The following is a 22425-nucleotide window of genomic DNA, read 5'->3' on the forward strand; positions in this document are numbered from 1 at the left end:
ACAACTCCAGATACTGGAAGGTGGTATTGTAACCTACTGTACCGAGGTAATCCTTCCCCACGTTGCTCTTTTCTGAGGTGCCATTCACCACGAGTTCATGTTTATGGTACTTTGTCAGATGATAACTACATCCCATCACACTGCAGCTGTTCATATGCTTTTGGAAACTGAGAACATTGTTTGTATGGATTGGCCTGCCCGTTTCTCCCAATCTAAATCACATCAAACACATATGGGACACTCTGGTGAGAAGCCTAGTGGCATGTCCACACCCACCAGAAAATGTTCACGAGCTGTATATAACGAAGAGGATAGAACGATGTTACCACAAGAACTTTTCAACATTGTTCTAAGTATGGACAGGTGGTGCAAAGCCTGTATCGACATTAGGAGTGGCCATATCTCCTACTGAGGACCACCTCTTCCCTTTGTTTAATCTTTAGCAGCGATGCATCTGTATTATGGCAGCCAGTGCTATGTGCCATTTTTGAATAAAGCCCCACTGTACCTTTTTGTTTCCGTTGTGTGGGTGTTATTTCCTTCATCATTTCTGTACCTCACGAGGTTGCTTTGGTATGCTTTTCCCACATCCAAGTCACCCCTATGAGAAGCTACAGCTGAAAACCTGACTGCTCCTTAAATTTTGCACACCAGTTTGGTATCTAATCATATTGGTCAGACAAGACCTCCCTTTAACAAACCCATGCTGTCTTAACTATTAACGCAGTCTTGTCTAGATGATACTGCATCACTTCTTTAACCAGTGCCTCCCATTATTTTCCCAGGAAAACAACTTAAACTAACAGGGCTATAGTTACTTGTGTCACATTTTGAACCCACTTTGTGAATTGATATACATCACAAATGCTGCCATGTGTCTCAGTGACCAATGTATTGCTAGCTGATGATAACCAGATAGCATGTCCAGTGCACTACAGTGCCAGGTTTTTTCAAGCATAGCAATCTCTTCAATCAATGGCAGAGGATATACAGTGGTGGACAAATAAACTGCATCACTTGTGAATTTTGCAATGTGTTTTGCTCTACATTGTGGGTTGCAGAAATGTTCGAATTACATTTGTTAGATGGGATATATACACCAATGAGCTAAAACATTATGACCACCTACCTAATATGAAGTTGATCCTCAAAGTGCAGTCAAAACAATTCTTACCAGGCATGGCATGGATGCTATAAGATTTCTAAATGTCTTGTGGTATGTGGTATCAACACATAACCAGTAGTTCCTTTAACTCCTGTAAGGTCCTGGTTGAGATCCTGCAGATCGGAGTTGCTGTTCCAACACAAACCACAGATAGGATTGATGTTTAGGGAATTTGGAGGCCAGGGCAATACCTGTAGGTGTTGTCGCCAGTGAACCATTGGCACTTGGAGCCACCTGGGGCTACACAGACCAGTTTTCAGCAGTGTTCGATGTTCTGTGTTGTGTCACATTACTCCCGTCACCAGCATTCCAGTTATCGGCGAGTTGCACACAGTAGCCCTTCTGTTGTTACATACCATCTGGCAAAGCCTTCGCTCACCTCGACGACCTTCTTCCAATTACCCAAGGTCTAGTTTCAATGCTCGCATGCCCATTGTAACTGCTGTCGCCAGTGAACCATGGTTAGGACGAGCACTCTGAGTCGCCTGCAGCTACACAGCCCAATTTTCAGCAGTGTTCGATGTTGTGTTATGACCCATTACTCCCGTCACCAGCATTCCAATTATCGGCAAGTTATGGAAAGTAGCCCTTTTGTTGCTACGTACCATCTGCAAGAGCCTTCGCTCACCTCCAGCATCGATGAGCCGTGGTCAAAGATACCTCTCTGGCGGTTCGTGGGTTCCCCCTCCTCAGACCACTCAGTAGGTCTGACCCAGTCATCTGGCCATTATAATTTTGCCTTTGTCAAACTAGCTTAAGTCTGCTGCCTTTCACATCTGAAAGAGAGTAACGATCATTAATGGAACTCAGTATCAGGTGGTTTTTATGCCATGTCCCTATCTGCGCACATGCCATACTTCATTTGCATAACTCACTGGTCATAATGTTTTGCCTCATCAGTGTATCATTGTGAATGAAATCCAATAAAAAGACTCCAACTGATATACCTAATTAATGGAAATATGAGAAATCATGCAACGGCAATCATGAGAACCAAACATACATTTTATTGCATTTACGTGTACAAATTGAAATTACAAGTTAACATAATGGTATCATGTACTGTAAATCAGCAAAATGTCCTCAATATTTTGTTGTACCACCTCGAACTCCAATTAGAGCCTTGCAACGATCTGGCCTAGTCAATCAAGTTCTGGATGCACAGTTGCCTAATTTTGTGGTACGACACCCTTACAATGCTTTCCTGAAGCTGAATCTGACTTGTTGGCTTCTTTTGAGCAATTTTGGACATTAAACTAACTGTAGAGGGGGGGAGGAATTAGATGGTCTTTTACTTTTTTAGTTTTGTGTATATTTTTTATTTAATGATTATTTATTTAAATATTATTTATTTTGTTCCCTATTATTTATATAGACCTCTTTTTTCTTATACCCCCACTTACACATCTGACTTAGACCTCACAGGAGAATTCCAGATTCAAGGGAACTTCTCAATTACATATAATTCCCTTAGGAAAGGCTGAATGTTCAAGAATGACAAAAGCACACGTTAATTTATAACATAACATAGTTTATTTACATATATATACACAACATGATAAAGTGATCAAAACTCAGGCACATACTAATATTATCCAAATTTGCCTATGTAGCATCAGATATATATATACAATTAAGTACATTGGTTGTGCACTAGAAGGGTTATTTCTTTCTACACAACAATCAATATCCTTACAAAAACTGCTATAGTTTCTTATTTCTACACACATGAACAATAAATACTTAAGAGGTTTAGTTAACATCCTTTATATACAACCTATGTAAATCAAATTCTTACCTTATAAATAGATTTAGGAATTTCACTCTTAACTTCTGATTTAATTAGTGCCCCATATTGTCTTGGGGAATATAATTTCACAATCTTTCTCTAATCAAGACAGACAGTACATTTAACATCAATTTCTGGACTAATGCTTGTCCAAAGGGTTAGCTATATTCATAAGGCTATTTCTTTCTCTGTATTTCTCTACCCTTCCCTTCCTAAATATATCATACATATATGTTATACAATAACTAATAACAAATCAAATTTCTCTCCCTTGCCTTTCTACATATGTCTAATTATACATTAATCACAACTCATAACTATCACCTGAATTATCTCTATATTTATGTATATATTTTTATATTTTAGTACATCCTTCCCTTAACGTCTTTCTAAATTTCTACTAATCTGATATTAGAGTTCCTACAGTCCTTTATAGGTAAGTGAGAATACCTTATAACTAGTCACTTACTTAATTTTACGAATTGGATTTCTCCGTTTTGGGGCCTTCACCTCCTTGTCTGGGAATGGCATCATCGTTTGCCAAGAGCATTCATCTCAGGACTTCTAGTTTCTCAAGGGGCTGTAGTCTACGTCTGGATAGGGCATCACTGTGTCTCTTAGGAATTTATGGGCTCGTCTTCGATACTGGTTCAGCTATTCTGGCGGACTCGGGCCTATGGTTCAGCTATTCTGGCGGACTCAGGATTACAACTTTACCTTCTCAACTCACTTATCTGCGCCTTTGCCTTTACCACTGCCTTCAGATAATGGACTAGGGTTATTTCTTTCCTTGGACTTTATCACTGCCTACAGATGATGGACTAGGGTTATTTTTCCTTGGCCTTTATCACTGCCTTCAGATGATGGAGTAGGGTTATTTTTCTCCTTACACTACTTATTTTCATGCTGGCCACTTTCACTACATTCCTATTACGGACTAGGTTTATTTCTCCGTACACTTCACTCATTTGCATATGGGCCACTACCCTTGCCTTCCTCTGATAACGGATTAGACTTATTTGCATATGGGCCACTACCTTTGCCTTCCTCCAATGACGGACTAGACTTATTGGCATACGGGCCACTACCCCTGCCTTCCGATACGGACAGACTTATTTGCATACGGGCCACTACCCTTGCCTTCCGATGAAGGACTACTCGACTGTTCTCTTCTATCATGAAACTCCTCTAACTTTTCTTAACTTACTGACTGCACTTAAAACTTCTCTAATCCTTCACTGCTCCATCTTAACTTTGTCAGATCTTTCCCAACTGGCTGACAGGACAGGATAGAACTTATCTAACCCTACACAACTTATTACTCCATCTTAACTTTGTCAGGACTTTCTCAACTGCTGACCTCAGTCATTATCTAACCCTACACACTTACTACTTCATCTTAACTTTGTCAGAACTTTCTCAACTGGCTGACTTTTTCTCGTTTCTATCTAACCCTACTCACTTTATTACTACATCTTAACTTTGTCAGATTTTTCTCAACTCCTGACCTGAGTACTTATCTAACCCTACACAACTTATTAACTCATTTTCCCACTAACACCGCCAAAAACTCAACTGTCTTTCCTAACTCATCTTCACAAAACACCAACAAAAACTCAACTCAGTGTCCTCTAACTCATTTCCATAAACACCCACATAAACTCACTCTGTGTTCTTTTTAATCCATTTTCACAAAACACTAACAAAAACTCAACTCAGTGACTTTGGCTGCGCACGCTCTTTTTGTTTTCCGAATTTGTGTACCGCCCTTTTGTGTTGGCCCACCGTCGCTCAGAAATTTAACCACTCGTACATCAATATTTAAATTTACATCCCGACTATTCGCTAGTGTGGGTTTCCCATGCTATCTCCATCCCCGATAGTTTCAACTTCCCATTTTAATATCACTATTTCTTTCCCAGGCTGTCTGTTCTCTTTTGAAAAAGGTCGACATAGGCGGCGTTACTACATTCACACCTACCCTAAATTTCTGCGGGTCAAGCTGTCGCAGACTACAAGACGCTAGCCCTATTGTTTTGGAAACAGTATTAGTCCTGTACTCACGTCCTGTTTGTCTCCAATCAAAGGGATCTTCCAACTAATTCGGCTTAACTTTCTTTGTTCTCAAGCGACTCCCGTTTGTCGCCTGTTCACCCATGGCTCTGTTACCCGTTTTAGACCTTCAGATTTGTTTATGGTACTTATAGCTGAGTGTTTATCCATCTGTTGGTAGAAATTTCGTGCAGTAATTCTCACGACTCTCCCTTCCCTTTGATTAGCCCCTTCCTTAATTTAATCTCCCCCATATTTTTAACGATCCACTTTGTTCAATTTATTTGATTTGTTATATTTTATTTTACAATATAACTGTTCCTAACGTATCCTTTCTTATTAAATTTCTCAGTTTGGGAACTACGATCTGTTATCTTTATATACAATTTACTTGTAAGATTTTACATCTTACATAACAATTTTCAATTGAGTTCAAATCTGCACTATTGCTGGGCCGGTCCAATACTGTAATACCAGCATTTCTGAGGTATGACTGCACTTTAAGGGAGAAAAACATTGGTGTAAGTATATTTTAAGCCTTGTGAGACAAGATGACAAACTCGTCATTAAATCGAAATAGCATAAAACTTACCAATTTTGCTGTGTTGCAAGGTGCTGAGTTGTAAAATGCAGTTTTAGATGTCTGTGTGCTGATCCCTAATAATGGGTTTCAGGCACTTCTCCAAGACAGCAGTGTAGGTTTCTGCATTCACCGCTCCATTAATAAACTTAATTCGCCCTACCCCTTTGCTTGTTATACATCCCCAGACCATCTAACTGGTGGCTAAATTTGGTGGGTGTTGTGCAGTCAGGATGGTATGCCACCGATTTTCGTCTTCTGACATATCGCTTCCCAACCAAACCATACAGGTTGCAATTACATTCGTCAAAAAAGATTGGTGATTCCCATGATCCTTTTGTGGGCTAAGACCCTAATTTTTTTGGAAAAATGAATGCTTTAAAACCGAAGCCCAACAGTTTTATACCACATCATTGCTGAATGGATGCTCATCTCGATCTAGTTTCTTTCTATGGGTTTTTCTGTTTATTTTCTGGTTGTTTGCTGCTGTAATCCGAAATATGGAAAGCAATAATGTAAGTATGCTTTTTCTTTGTAACGTCCGAATTTGTTTTTATTACTTTTTTTTACTTTAATAAAAAAAAAATTCAATTTTTTAGGTGTTTGAGAAATGGAATCAATTTCAGCTTAGATATTTGACCCTGTTGTGAAGTGGTAGTGTGGATTCAACACTCAGGTGAATTTTTATTGTTGATAAGCACTTCGTTTTTACAAGCGATATTTTAGAAAAATCACTAATCGATATGATAATTATCATTTTTAGTTGTCTTCATTGCTGTGCTTTCAAGTAAATAGCAATTATGTAATGCAAAGCTTTTTTTTTAGCTTCGCTAACTATTGGCAAATTGATTAATTCGCATGCATCAATTGTTTATATGCTTTTGTTACTGGGTGCAGTTGAAACGATTCTTTTAAATCACTGGCATGAATTTTAAACGATTTCAGAAGTTAAAATAATACGGTTTCGGGTTGAGCTCCAGTATAGCATACACCGATGAAAGACGGTGGTGACTGAAGCGTGAAGGCACCTTCCACTTAGTGCTGTGATTGACGGTCGAGTTGTATGATTGGGTGATTATTGTGAAGGCGTTTTCTTTCCGATTTTTTTTTTGTGTCGTCGAGGAGGGCTTATCTTAGGTAGGGGGTTTATCCCCCTATTCCACTGATTTAGAATCGGAAAATGGTTTGGGATCTAAAATCAGCGGCAAGTGTGGGGGGACACCCTAGGACAGCAGGTGCAGTCACAACTTGTCAATCACTGCTTTCCTACTGTTTTGCTTGCTGCCATTATGGACGGGGTACACTAATTTGGAGTTTTACCAGTTTTGTTATAGTCAACCAGCATTTTACGATATTAATCTGTTTATAAACACCATCATATTGTGAAAATATCGTAACGCAAACCCAATAGCATTGGTTTTTGGTAAGTTTTTCCAAGATATATAAAGTTGAAAATTTCGCTATACAGCTAAGCCATTTTTCTCTTGGAAATGGAATTTTTATACGGAAATTGTATGTTTTAAATAGAACAGGGGCGACACGTTTACAAGTGCTGAGAGGAAGGACTAAGTAGTCCAAGACAATCGTAAAGTGAAATAAGTAGGCAACGGTTAACATGATCATAGTTTAGCAGATTCAACAGCTTTATAGAATGGAACACATTTCAAACACCAAATCACTCCTTTCATTTTTTGGATATAAGAATGAATTTTGAACACATTTATATTTCTCGAGGTCACTACCATAAAACAATTTGCACTTTCCGGTTTATTGGACTTTTCTGTTATTGCAATCTATTATAAATGTGCAGTAAACGATCTTATTTAAGACAATAACAGCAGGGAACTCTAGGGGTTTTTCATTGAGTCTGTTTGGTGTGAAATAAGCACTGGCAAAGGAAAAATGAAAGTATGTGTGTGTTTTAGGGCAAATGAATGTGATCAGCATCATGAGCAATTCTGCAGATAAAAAGAGTGGGGCAGTAAATCAGAGTGTCTTATAATGGGGGATTTTAATTTCCCAGAGATTGACTGGAATTTTTGGGTTGGTCACTCACACATTAGCAAACCTTTTGTGGATTTATTGGATGATTATTTTCTACAGCAGCATGTTCGGGAGGGAACTAGAGGGAGTAATACTCTTGATCTGATTATCAGTAGTGATTTCTTCATGCATCAAGAATCTGCAGATAAAGGAACCACTAGGTAGCAGTAATCACAGTGTGCTGAAGTGGGATTTACTCAAAGGCAAAAACCCTTCCCTTTACCATCAAGGGTAAAGGGAAGGGTTTTTGCTTTCGTAAATGTGACTACAAGTGGTCTGAGACAGTATTTAAATTCCATACAGTGGGAACAACTGGAGATGCTACCAACAGCAAATTCAAAATGGAAAGCATTCAAAGAATTAATCTTGGAAGCTACTAGGCTTTTCATACATACAAACAAAGTATTGTTCAAGATTCGGACTTAAATGGATGTCAGACGAACTAATTAAACATGTGGCAAGAAAAATGCATGGGATACATATAAATTAACATGTGACACAGAAGCCTATGATAGATATAAGCTGGTCTGTAACCAGGTTACAAAGGAGGTCAGGCAGATGACTACGAATCTTTGGTAAAGGACGCAAAGAAAAACACCAGAGTTCTTTACTTATGTAAACTCCAGAAGGAAGTGGATGAATCCGATTGGTCCACTTGATCTTGATATCGATTGTTCAACTGTTGATGATCCTTCTCAGGTATCTAACAAACTAAATGAATATTTTGCATCTACACACACACACGAGTAGTTATTCAGGGAGGGGATGCCAGAGGTGTATCAACTCTGGCAGTAAGCTAGATAATCTTGTAATAACAGAGAGTAAAGTGGAGGAGAAATTGTTGAAGATAAACACAAGAAAGGCACCTGGGGTGGATGGAATCTATCCAGTTATATTAAAGGATGTGGCAAAGAAAGTAAGTAAACCCTTAGCTATAATTATGAGTGCTTTCCTGGACTCAGGGGAGGTAGCCATGGCCTGGAGATGTGCAAATGTGACCCAAATCCACAAAGGAGGATCAAAGGGAGACACAGGTAACTACAGACCTGTTAGTTTAACTTCTGTTGTAGGGAAATTAATGGAGGCACTGTTTAAATAAGCATTGCAGGATAATCTAGACAAGACTTCTGTTATAGCTTGGACACAGCATGGGTTTGTTAATGGGAAGTCTTGTCTGACTAATTTGACTGGATACTATGATGAAGTCACAAAGGAACTGGATGCAAAGAATAACTTTGATATCATATATTTGGATCTTAGAAAGGCCTTTGCACATGGAAGACTGCTGCACAAATTGGAGCAGTGTGGCATTGGAGGCAAATTGCTGCTATGGATAATGGGATGGTTGAGTGGGAGAAGACAGAATGGTAATCAATGGACACTGCTCTTCATGGACTAATGTTATTACTGCAGTCCCTCAGGGTTCAGTGTTGGGTCCATTGTTGTTTTCTGTATTTATAAATGATATTGATGATGGTATATCAAGCTTAAATGTCCACGTTTGCAGACGTTACAAAGGTTGTTAATGATACTGATGACAGTACACTGCTGAAACAGGATCTAGAAAAGTTGAGCAGATGGGCTGAGGTGGAAAATGAAGTGTAACATTGAGAAAAATATAAAGTGCTGCGTATGGGAAATAGTAATCCCAGAGTAACATATCAACTCTGTGATACTAGACGCCACTTTCAAAACAATCGAAGGCAACAATACTCCTGAACAGCAACTGCTATGCCAGGCCAATGAAGTATAAAAATTTACCCACCCAGCACTACAAACTGCTATAAGCAAGATAAGAAATAGGAAAACTCCAGGGCTAGATATGCTTGTGCCAGAGCTGGTTAGAAATGTGGCTGAGTACACCCCCAGACCTGCTCCTGGACGTTTACAACCACTGTCTCCATTCAGGCTGTTTCCCTCTCGACTGGAAAGTGGCAAACATCAAATTGATCCTAAAAAATCCAAACCACAGCATAAACCGGACTCCTATCGACCAATTGCCCTACTGTCTGTGCTCAGCAAAGTACTGGAGCAGCTGCTCAGACAGAGGATTGAAGTGCACTACACCACTGCTAGCTTAACAGCCAACAATTTGGATTTAAGCCAGGAAATTCCACCGTTGACGCACTGGAATCCATCCTTAACATGGCGGAGAGTTGTCGACAAAAATACTTTCTCCTCATCACTATTTACTTTGCGGGGGTGTTCGATGCCCTTTCGTGGCTGAGCGTCCTCGCAAGACTCAGGGCTGCCCAACTGCCGACAAACCTCTATGATTGCGGAAGAAGCTATTTGACCAAACGACGGGTCCTGGTACAGGCCCCCTATTGCAAGGTTGACCGGCAAATACACCGGGGATGCCCGCAGGGCTCTGTCTTAGGACCTCTCCTGTGGAACTATGTACAGGACGAGTTCCTCTCCGAGTTAGGTGGCATACAGGCATTGGCCTATGCAGACGACCTGTCCGTAACCCTTACTGCAGATTCAAGAGCCCAGCTAGAAACTCTCGCGAATGCAGCAGTAACCACACTGCGAGAATGGATGGAAAGGCATCGACTCATCATATCGGCCACCAAGACCAAATCCATCTTACTTAAGGGCTACCTAACCACAACTAGGCCGCTGCAAATAAGAATCAAAAATAGAACAATTCAGCTAGCCACAGAACTAAAGTATTTGGGTGCTATCCTGGACCGTAATCTATCTTTCACCGCACACATAAAATATACACAGGCTAAGATGAAAAATTATGCTGCCATGCATGCATAGTCACAACGTCGCGACTGGGGCCTAAAATGGCGCACCCTTGCGATCATTTATAAAGCAGCCATTATTCCGGCAATCACATATGCCTCCAGTGTCTGGTTCCACAAAGACTCAACAGTGGTAAACCGCAGACGACTGGATATTATACATAGACCCATCCTATTGACCCTCACCCGAGCATGCAAGACACTCTCTGCCCAAGCACTACAAGTGATCACGGGTGTTCTCCCTCTTGATCTTGAGGTGACTCGCACTGGCATGCTTCAGCAACTCAAATGCGGCAAAGCCACAACCTTCCAGGACCACACCACGGACCCAGCAAATAATTGTAAAGCTGAGAAGTACAGGCTGCAAACCTACTTAACATCAACATGGCAACAACGCTGGATGATGTCTGACAAAGGAGACGGCACCCCCAAACTTGCAACGAGTATACCCAAAATGTGCCTCATGGCTCTTGCCCTGGTCTCCATGTCACCTACCTTCTCACTGGACATGGAGCCATCCACTATAAGCTTAACCTCTTCGGACTAACAGATAACCCAGCATGTGTGTGTGTGGCTCCCTTGAAACCTGGGACCACCTGCTCCACAAGTGTGAGTTGTATGAAGATCTCTGGGGTCACTTCATCACACGAGTCCGCTTCAAACCTAAAAACCAATAGCACTACCTAATAGAAGACGAGGCAACCTACAATACCCTCACTAACTTTGCACAGTGCTTATTTGCAAGACGACAGACTCTACCTATGCCATCAAACCCAGAACAGCCAGAATAAAACAGCATACTGAAACTGAATATTGATCCACGGATGGGACACTGATCCCATGAGAGAACTGAACCAACGAATGACATAACCTGCATGGACCGCCACCCAAATCCTGGCTGACTGTCCGGATTTCCTACTTGCCAATCTATGGACAGTCACCACCGATGAGGACAAACTCGCTGAACAACGGACGGCACTTGTATCCCATGAGTGAATACGTAACCAGAACTTACAGAAATCACTACCAAACCTAAACCTTGGATGGAAACACCCTCGCTCAACCCTGTTGCCTCGGCACCTGGCTTGCAGCCTCTTGCATCCATGGCCTATTGGTGACCTGGGCCAGTCCCCTTGTCTGGCCTACTATTTTTCCCTCTCCCGGCGTGGGAGGGGGAGATGGTTTTGCTGTCCCCTCCCCCTTCTGCCATCCCTTTTCCCCCTCTGGTGGGGCATGGGCATGCCCCACTGTAAACTGGAGTTGCCTTCCCTTTCGGCTCCATATTTCTATCCATCTCCTCCCAGTCTTCAGCCTTCTCCCAACGGTATCTGACAGAAAAGTGAACACGCCCCACACAATCTAAATTAATTTCGCCGAATATTCTGGACTTCTCCCTAGTGCTTCCCACGTGTATACGATCATTTTTTTTTTAAAGGTCCTAGCCACTGAAATCTCAGGAAATTAGGTGGCAGGACCTGCCAGAATGAACTATATACTAGTGGGTACCTGGTCTGCCTCCACGGGGCGAAAGTGGGGCAATATCGGGCCTCAGTAGGGGTCTGGCGACTAAACGACCAGAAGAACAATGGTACACAACACTACACATGTACAATATCCATACATTTTAAATCTCTGGCTTTTCCAGTCAACTGGTTCACCCACAATGTAAACTACGCGGAGATGGGGGAAACCCCTGGTGCCGTTTGACCCTAAAGCCACTTTACACTGATAGTGGTAGAGAATGAAAAGGACCTGGGAGCAACTGTGCAGTCAGATATGAGGTTTTCCGTGCAATGCAGACAATGTGCAAGAGTAGCTCATGGTGTCTTCTCAATGATATACAGGAATTTTTCTAGCAGGGATAAGGAGGTGATTATCCCCTTGTATAAGGCAATAGTCAGGCAACACCTTGAGTACTGTATACAGGTCTGGAGGCCTCAATTCAAGAAGGATGTAGAGCTGCTGGAACGAGTAGAGAAGGGCAACAAGATTAGTGAACAGAACAAAGGGTTGCTCTTACAAAGAAAGGCTTAAGTTTTGCAAATTACAGCGTCTGGGGACAAGGCACCTGCAAGGCGATCCGATTGAGGTGCATAGAGCCTTGAACGGTTTGAGCATGTGCAATGCTGATGGGATTCTTCCTCAATGAATCAATCGTAAAGCACGAATCCACTGTATTTCTTTGCAATGATAATGAACTTTGATTGGTATTGAAACTTTTTTTTTTAAAGTAAATTGTTTTAAGATAATAAACACCATCAGGTGCTGAATTGGTTTTCTTGTTAACAATTGTATCTTTGTGCAAGTTAAGAATTATTTGAGCTTTATTGGTGACACCACTTTAGTTTTACAAGTGATATTTTAGAAAACTACACACTAATCAATACAATAATTATCATTTTAGTTCGAATACCTGTTTTATACTTTCAAGGAATGAGTTTCAAGTGAATTTTAAAATTGTTATCAGATTTTCTTTATACATTTTTTTGTGTATTGTGTAAGTTAAGAATTATTTGAGTTTTATTGGCAATCACTTCAGTTTTTCGAGCGATATTGCAGAAAAATTATACGAAAAACTATATGTATATCTTATTTAACTAAAAATTCATTTTATAGGTTTTGAGGGGTTAACAAATGAATTAATTTCAGCTTTTTGTATGTTTGAGCCGCACTATAACTGTGGAATCAACAGACCATTTTTATAGAAATTCTTTGTGGGATATTATTGATATTAAAAGTGCAGTTCCTGCTCTGCATTTAGATGTTTTACCCAGCTATTATTTATTTAATACTGATGTGTGTTTTTTTTTTTTTAGGATAATGCAATTAAAGATAAGGTTAACCAAACAGGTTCTAAATTTCAGGGTGAAAATTTTACTAATTCTTCAAATAGAAGTGATATTTCTCACATTATAACAGGTTTATGATTTTTGTGCTGGTGTAGAAAATTTCCCAGAAATACAAAGACCTTGACCAGCTGCCTGAAGAAAGATTTTTTTCGGTGTTCAGAGAAGTTATTGAAGAGATTATCTTGCTTCTTAACCAGGAGGGAAACTTTTCCCATATTAGACTGTGTGAGGGCCATTACACTTGACACCAACGTTAATTTTCCCTTTGTGATAATTGGTGACCTTACACTTGACATTTATGATGCTTTTTTTTTTTTTGACTGGTGTGGAACAGTCAAAACCCGGCTGACGATTTGCAAATAGATGTAATTTCAATAAATACTGCTAACTGTAGGGGAGGTTATCCCATTAACGTAAGAAAGGGCCACAGATAATTTGAGACACATGTTCAAAAGATGTGTCCTTTGTATAAAAACATATAACATGGACGTATGGACTGTTCGATTTCTGCTTTTGAAAACATTACACAAACATACCAGGTGTAAGAAGACAAGGTAGTCATTTTGTGCTATCAAGCTCCACAACATGCAGGAGTCCTGATAAAATGTGGTTTGTAGACAGTGGTGAGCTATAGTGGGCTCGCAAAAGCCCATTATTTTTTTTGAAAATTTGTGAGCCCATTGTTGAGTTTTTTTTTTTTTTTTTAATTTGCGAGCACAGTCGCGATTTATTTTACAAATGAAATCCTGAATGCAATTATTGAGTATAAAGAACTGAAACTATGGTGGTGCGAGAGGGACCCCATTCCCAGCATTTTAATGGCGCAATCGATCGGTTATGTATTTTTAAATCGCTTCAATTTTGATTTAATTACAGTCAGACCTCTGTTTAACGAACTTCTTTATAGTGAATTTTTTTTGATTCCCCTTGGTAATTACATTTAAAATAGTTTCTGACGAACAAAGAAAATTTCCATGTAAAGAACGGATTAGGAGAGAACTGTGTATGCATTGTTCTCATCTCTGGCTTTGAAGCAAAATTTAGGTAATTAGAAAGTGTGAATTACGAGTGAAAGGGATTACCGTTTCACAATGTTAGTGGTGTCCGTAAAACCTATGCAGTCATAACGAGAAGTCACACTAGTCAATATGCTTTCCATAGCCAGTCAGAGGATTAAGAAGATTCTCGACACGGATTACAGCCTCTGGTCAACCTGTGTTGTACTTTCCCTGTACTCTAACAAATGGACATGTATTTCGGAGAAGTGAGTGATCCACACCTTCCAGTAAATTTCTCCTGGCTGTTTACATGGTCACAGTAGCAGAATAGCCTACTGTAATTTAGACATTTTGCAGTATTCAAATTATTGAGTGAGCAACATAGGGGGGAAATGAGACAACTGAGATATTATATAAACTTTACAAAGTGAAATGTTGGCAGATTTTGTGGAGCCTTTCACGATGTAGAAAATGTTCTAAAATATAATGGCATACAGGCAATATTTTAAAAAATAAACTGTATCACCAATCTCCAAAATATTAGTGTGAATTAAGGATGATTCCTAAAGAACCTGATGCAGAAACTATAAAGATCAGTCGTGTGTTCGGGCCACGATGGGCAGCTTTTAGCTTGCGGACGGCAATTGTGGGTTGGAGAAATTATCCCGCTTTGTGCAAACATTTTGAATCAGAAGTTAAATATTTCGGATTATCAAACCGACTTTTAAATTTGGAATTTCTTAACCATTTAGCACTAATGATCGACATCCTGTAGGAGCTCTCTTACCTTTCAGAAGCTTTACAGAATCACAATGGTAAAAGCATATAAATTAATTATTCGAACTATCAATGCCCTTTATTCCTGGGCCTGTAAATATGTGTATACAGGCACCCTGAAGTTATTCTTTAAAACTTTGACTACACATCTGGTACACACTTTGACGTTTGCCACACCCAGTTGCAGCTCCCGATGAATTCCTTTTACAGGTTCTGCACATCAACAGCAATGATAAGCTGTTTTCCACTATGCAGGTGCTGTGCTGACGAATTTTTGCCCATGTCTCCTATGCAGACTGGTCGTTCACAGGAATATGGTGCACACCAGAACTCAAACCTTGCTGTCTCTCACAATTACAAAGTAATAGAATTTTATGAAGTCTGGCATTTTCTTAAAAACTTGACAATTTATTTGGAAGGCCATGGATACTTTTCTTGTGGTGAAACAAGAAGCTTCGGGCTGGTCTTGTAGTAAATATCCTGGTGAGTATATTCAGGAATTTTAACAGAGAGAAGGTATCAAATTAGATGCTGACTGAAAAAAGAACCCCGCAAAGCATTCATTAGCCAAGCTTCCCAAAATTCACTCTGCAATAGGGTGCAATTAAGCAATTGCACTTAACATTAGCAGTTAAGGCTATAATGAACCAACTCAATCTGGGATCATCTTGGCACGGACTCTGCATGTTGTTTCCTCTTATGAAAGTCTCATAGAGCTTTTTATACATAATACGAAGGTTATCCATGACACTAGTCTGGCATTTTCTGAAAAACTTGACAATTTATTTGGAAGTACATAGATACTTTTCTCATGGTGAAACAGGAAGCTTCAGGCTAGTCTAGTGGTAAATATCCCGGTGGCACATGAAAAAATGTTAGTGGTGTCTGGTCCTGTTGCCAGAAAAGAACCTGCATATAGGAAGGGCAACACTGTCATTGCTTCATTTATGGCAGCCTATGGATAAAAATTTATGGGGCTCTAGATTATCTCCACAAATGTTTAGTACCGTGACACATTGAGAGCATTTCACAGAAAAACCTGGCAAATACTCCCCTACCATTGGTTACTCCTCAGGGGAACTGACTAATGAGCTCAACAGTGGAGATTATACTGTCGAGTTTGTCAACACAGGCCCCAAAACTTATGCTTACAGGACCAAAAGAATAAGATTGTTATCAAACAAAATGGGATCGCTCTTAATTCCTATGTCAGCAAGTTAGTCAACATGAAATCAACGTATGCAAGTGCAATCCCATTTTCTGTCCAATGCGACAAATGGTTCTGTCATCTACTGGAGGCTTCCCTAACAAAGTGGTTTGGATACACCTTTAAAAAATCTCGTTGGAGATGACACACAAACCTACCCTCAGATATATTTGTGCGTAAAGGATAGCTACCTCACGCTACCCAAGCTACAGTGGGGTCTCATCCTGCACCTATATATACCCAAATGCTACAATCAGTTTTAAAAATGTTCATCCATCCTTTTACATCTATTCTAAACACCAGTTGAGAAATGTTTTTCTCAACTGGTGGCACCCAATTGAGAAAAACATGTGCTATCCCTTATTTGAAATAGGAACCTGACCTTCCAAAAGAATCATGTACTGCAATTCTGAAAATCAACAAAATGCCGCAGTTTCCAGAAATAGAATTTGTAAAGGGGGTGAAAACCTTCCCAGTTTGACTCAACATTGTCAATTTGCTTAATATAGATGACTTTATTTCTCTAGGCCAAAGACAATATTAAAGTAGCCAAAATTTTTATAAGTCACATCAGAGGTGTCATTCTGCTTACACAAAATTTATTCTGCCAGGTACAGTTCTGAACTATCAGCCTTAATGCACACTACCCAATAGCGTTAACCCATGGGGACTCGCCAGTTTATATTTTGACTGGACTTCAACTCCAAAAGCATGAAAATCTCATCAAGTTTATTTGATACCACTCCAAAACAAGCCACAACCATCTTAAAACAGGCTTCACCAGCACAAATCACTTCTTTGTGAAATTTGTCTCCTTTGTAGCAACATCGCTCTAAGTAGCAAACAGCATTCAGAGCTCTCTAGGAATCCACACCTGTAAGGAAATAGGGTAAACCACAGGCTATGGACAGCTTGTGCAGGATAACAGTAGGATTATATGTCCATTTTTGTCAAAGTATTTGTCATATTGTTCCTATAGAAATAAGGCAACAAAGTGCTGCCAAGGTAGACGAGAGGTGCATTGACAAGGGGACATGGTTTTGATAGCATCTGTGTAGGTAGTTCATCACATGCACACTCCCAGTGGAAATTTCGGTGTGTAGACATCCATCTGTAAAATCTATTTAGTGTTTATAATTCAGTAGTACTGAGCGATATCAGGTGATGGATAAGATGTTTTCAAACACTGCAAACAGCAGAAAAAGTAATGTTGTCGGGTAAGGAGCAGCAAAAAAGTGTTCGCCTATGGCATTATGGTCGGGAGAGAGGTAAAATCCATATAGTACACTGTCTTCCAAGTATTCTTTATATTATTTTCCACATCGCGTGTCCACTTGGTGATACGAAGGGAGAGAGGTATGATTGGTGTAATGACCCTCTTTATAATTAGATGTGAGGTTGACTTGGGTGTTGAATACCATTAGCTGCCACCACCAGATAACAAATTGAAGTGGACAAAATTGAATGGGTTGCAAATGTACAAGTCATTGAATGCTGCACTTACCACCAGACCAATGACTAGTCAAGATGGAATGTCTCCCACAGATGTCTCTTGTAGAATCACTCATCCCTTTAGGAGTCGAGTAATAGCCGATTTGCACCCTTTTATGGGGTAGTGAATAGCATTATTTTCAAGTACAGTCAAATGGGTTAGTGGAAGTTTAGGATTTAACCTTACTTTGTGCAGAAAGAGCTTCTGGGTTACTTCTCACCAGACACATATGTCATATCAACATATTATTAACATATCTTGCCTGGTGACAAATCCAAATGTAGGCACCCTACAAGTTCCACTCCTTGATTTTGCTATTGATTCCTGCCATCTGTCTTGGTAAACATTTCACTAATATCCACATTGTGTTTTACATAGTTGTTGTTAACTAGGGACATTTAGCACCATGATCATAATTAAAGTTTCTCTAAATATGCTCTGTAAGGATAAGTATCTGCTGATGCATTAATTTAGCTCATAAAAACAGATCCACTTGGCTAAAAAAAGGAATGAAAAAATTGTTCACTACACCGACAGAAGTGGCAGCTGTCTCTTTCCCATCACTGTGCAACACAAACTTTTTTTCATTGAGAATCTAAAGAATCTAAATATTCTTTCAAATGTACCTGAAAAAAAAAAAAAAAAAATTCAAATTTAAAAAATTCCATGATTAAAAAATATCTCTGCATTTCATCTTCCTTTCTGGTTCAGAATCTTTTTTGAAATGGTCTGGCTGACTTCTGATGCTGTTTATAAAGGATCGTTTGATGGATACACCCTCCAAAACATCACCAATCACATTTTGACTTGCTTTTAAGACTTGTTTACCCACAGATTTCAAAAGTGGAGTTAGAAAAGAGAATGCTACCTCCTGCTTACACCATGCAGTAATCAATGTATTCACTCATTTCTGCAAAATTCAAACTTCACTGTCTTCTCACTTCTGAAATCTATAAACTGTAAAATATCTGTATAAATACTGATGGATATTGTGTGAAAACGGTTTCTCAATAAGGAGTAATAATCTGGATTTTCGTAAATGTGTTCTGCTCAATGCAGGGAACATGTAACAGTGGAGCACAGGTGTCACCTACTATTTTGTCCTGAATCAGGTTGGAATAAATAAAATGTCGAGACACTACATTTTATATCTGTTGGGTACTTCCCACTGACAGCTCCTCTCAAGTTGGTGCCGATCTGGTGAACACCAAGCATAAGACCTAATCCAGACGAATCAGGATAAACACTAACAAAACGTTTTCTGGTATATGTGAAATCAGGATATCAAATGAATTCACATTTCCACTTAAACTAGTGCATACACTCAACATTGCAACAGATTATTGGAGATCAATTTAGTTTCCATAGGGAAGTACACACACCTGGTAACTGTCCACAGTAACAAAAGTAAAAACATTTCTTGCATTTGGCACAAAAGAAATCTGACCTTTGATGGTAATATGCTTGCAGTTGGGGAAATACCACTCATTAAACACTAATTATGTTCAAAACACTATACATTGTGTTAAAATAATACCATTCATTAAGCACTAATTAATTTGTTGGTTAAAAATCACTATCAGTTAACAAAATACCATTCATTAAGCACTTAAAAAATAATTAATACTTTAAAATAATAGACCCTGTAGCTGAGTGGGAGTGCAAATAAGCACACGCTCTGAGTAGACCAGGGTTTGTGCCTCAGAGTGCAAAATACACTCGATCTGCCAACCCTCACCGGACCAGCGTGGCAGATTATGGTCCATTTCCCTAAACATTAAATGTTCAAGAGGCTTTGATCCTACAGTGGATTGATAATGGCTGCAGTTTACATCTTGTTTTACTTTAAAAAAATTGTGTTCAAATATACGACTCATTAAATTGTTCAATACAACTAAATAATTACAAAAAATTGTATTCAAATTACATTCTAATATTTATTACATTACTGTTAAACCAGCAGTTAAGGCAAAAGTCCTGAAGCATGCAAACCTCCATTCAAACCCCCCCCCCCCCGAAAAAAGCATTTTTATGAAAAAAATACCCATAGCAGCATTCAGTAGCAAAATTAAAACATTAGGAGAGTACAACCCATGCAAAGGATCATGGGATGCAGCCCCCCATGCAAAGGATTATGGGAAACTGGCAGTGTCCCCCTGGCGGCAAAACGTAATGATCTAGAGGTGAGTCACATGATCATTGGGAAGTAGGCAGCTTCCCCTAGTGGTAAAAACACCAGTCCAGGTTTGTTTGTTTGTTTGAGAAATTTTTAGGTGCATGGTCATCCATGGCCATAGTGCGCTACCAGTCCAGGAAATGACAGTAACTTAATTGGCAACAATCATTGATGAAGCAACCCTCTAAAGGATCACGGGAGACAAAATCGGTTCAAATCACCCCATTCTGTAATACTGCATGTGCTCTCCTGAGCTTTCCTAGCACTTATTATTATTATCATTAGCCATATGGTGCAAGGAAGCCTGAGGCTTTTGCTGCACCAGCCAAAAAAAAAAAAAAAAAAATTCTAATTTACCCTAAGAGAGAGAGAAAGAAGTAGAAGGAAATCACCAAGGAAGAGAAGAATGATGATATCCAGCTCAGGACCCTGGGTGTGCCCAGCCCATGCTCACCAGATGTGAGCCCCTGGGGTTAATTATACATAGAGCTTTCTTTTGTGAAATTGTTAGTTTCAATGAATATGAATTAATAATAATAAAAAATAAGTATTCAAGATATTCATTCAATATACTATTATAAATAAAAAGTTGAGTTTATATGCACAGTTTTATAATTTAATACTGTTTATTTTAAAATAATGAAATAGAGGTGAGAAACTTTTCAAATACATCTTGTAATGTGGTTCAGGAGATATGCACTGAGTGGTAACTTTATTAGGCACACCACCTACTGTTTTCATGAAATTTTATATGCACAGTATCAGCATTATTCAGTGAGAGCATCATGTATTAGTACATGTCATATAAAGCAGGTGAGAAGATATGTAGGAAAGCTAATGTGCACAATGGTGTGTAAATAGTTAGAATTGTTGATGATTCTGCTCAGGTTGCTGACAAACTGAATAGGAATCCTTTTGTTTACAGTTTAAATTCCACTTTTGTTGTCAGAAATTATGACCGGAGTTTCAATGTGATAGGAACTTATGGTTGATATTCACTGCCTTTTAGCTTTAATTTAGTGTAAGTAGAAACATTAGTGAGCTCCTTGTGACATTAATTGTATAAGGATGAATATTTATTTGATAATGTACATTAAATTTCTGTTATAAAAAAGAAAATTGTTTTAATTTCTCTTTATTACATACTTGTGACATCAAATTTCTTTAAGCAAAAAAAGCATTTGGTGTTACCAAGTATGAATCAGTAGAGGAAGGGAAGGAATGGTTATCAATTACAGTATCTTCTGGATCTGGCACTAGGTGATATGCATTTCTAATGTAATATATGGCATGCTGCAAGAAAAAACACTCAAAAATATAATATTTGAGTACCTGGCCACCTCTTCCCAATACAGATAATTAAAAATTGAGAAGGTCACTAATGTTTTTAAGACTACTACTCATACATAAAAAAAAAGCCCGTGTGTACCCTTGTATGCACAAAAGACATGTGAAAACAACTTTGATGAAAATGACATCAGTACTGTCCATAACGTTGATTTGTTAGAGTAACAGGCTCCAAATGTATTTTTCAGAGTTTAATAAAACCTGCTTCTCAAGACTGAGAAGCAGATTTTATTCAAGTCTGCTTTTTTTTTTTTTTTTTTTTTTTTTTGTTCTCTATGTTTTTGAACTTGTTGTTTTGTTGACATGGGAGGCTTCTTCTGTGGATTTGAAGCTTTCATTCTTGCATACTTCTCTTGATTTCACTCAGCTGGAGTTTTAGCCTTATTTGAAATACTCCTATAGGTTGTTAACTGACATCAGATTTGGTAGTTTTACAATTATGTCATAATTGTTTTATTGCTGTGTGCTTGAATCAAAACTGTTTAAATTTTTAAAAGATTTTAGGAAGTGACATCATTTGCGTCATTTAAAATCTAACAGCCACCTAATAGGAAGTGACGTCATTTTCGTAAGAAAATTTTGTTACCAATCAGTTTTACTCCAGTGCCACCAGAGATGTTTTCACATCAAAGATATTGAAAAGTTACAATACCCCTTATCACTGATCAAAAAGCACAAAACCACAGGAACAAGTACACATGCATGAGGTTCAGATAAAGCAACCTATCAGATTACGGTTTAAATGTTCAGACCAGACCAGCTCAGCACCCAAACTAGTGGTGAGTTGGTCTGGTCTGATAACGCATATTTTAAAATATAATAAAATGTTGTTCACTAACATAAAATTATAGAAATGAATTTTTTTTTTTTCAGCTTTCATTAATCCAACAGTGATGTGGGTATTTATTCGGCAAATTTGTGAAACATACATATTTACTTTTGAGGGTACATAAACTATGATTAAAAATGTTTTGTTTGTTTAGGAAAAAAAAAATTTTAATACCTACTTAATAAAATCTTCCAAAAATAGTTCTTGGCCATTTTTATGGTACATTAACTGATCAAACAAGTAATTTACAAACAAGAGTATTTAAAGGATGTCTTATCCAGGGGAAATACACTACCAACATTTCAAAAGCAGAATCAATGCAAAATATCCTTCTTTTCAGCAGTGTCTTGCTGACTACGTGTGAGCCA

The sequence above is a fragment of the Mastigoproctus giganteus genome, chromosome 11 (assembly GCF_048544385.1).
Source record: "Mastigoproctus giganteus isolate SK-2022 chromosome 11, ASM4854438v1, whole genome shotgun sequence".
NCBI lineage: Eukaryota > Metazoa > Arthropoda > Arachnida > Uropygi > Thelyphonidae > Mastigoproctus > Mastigoproctus giganteus.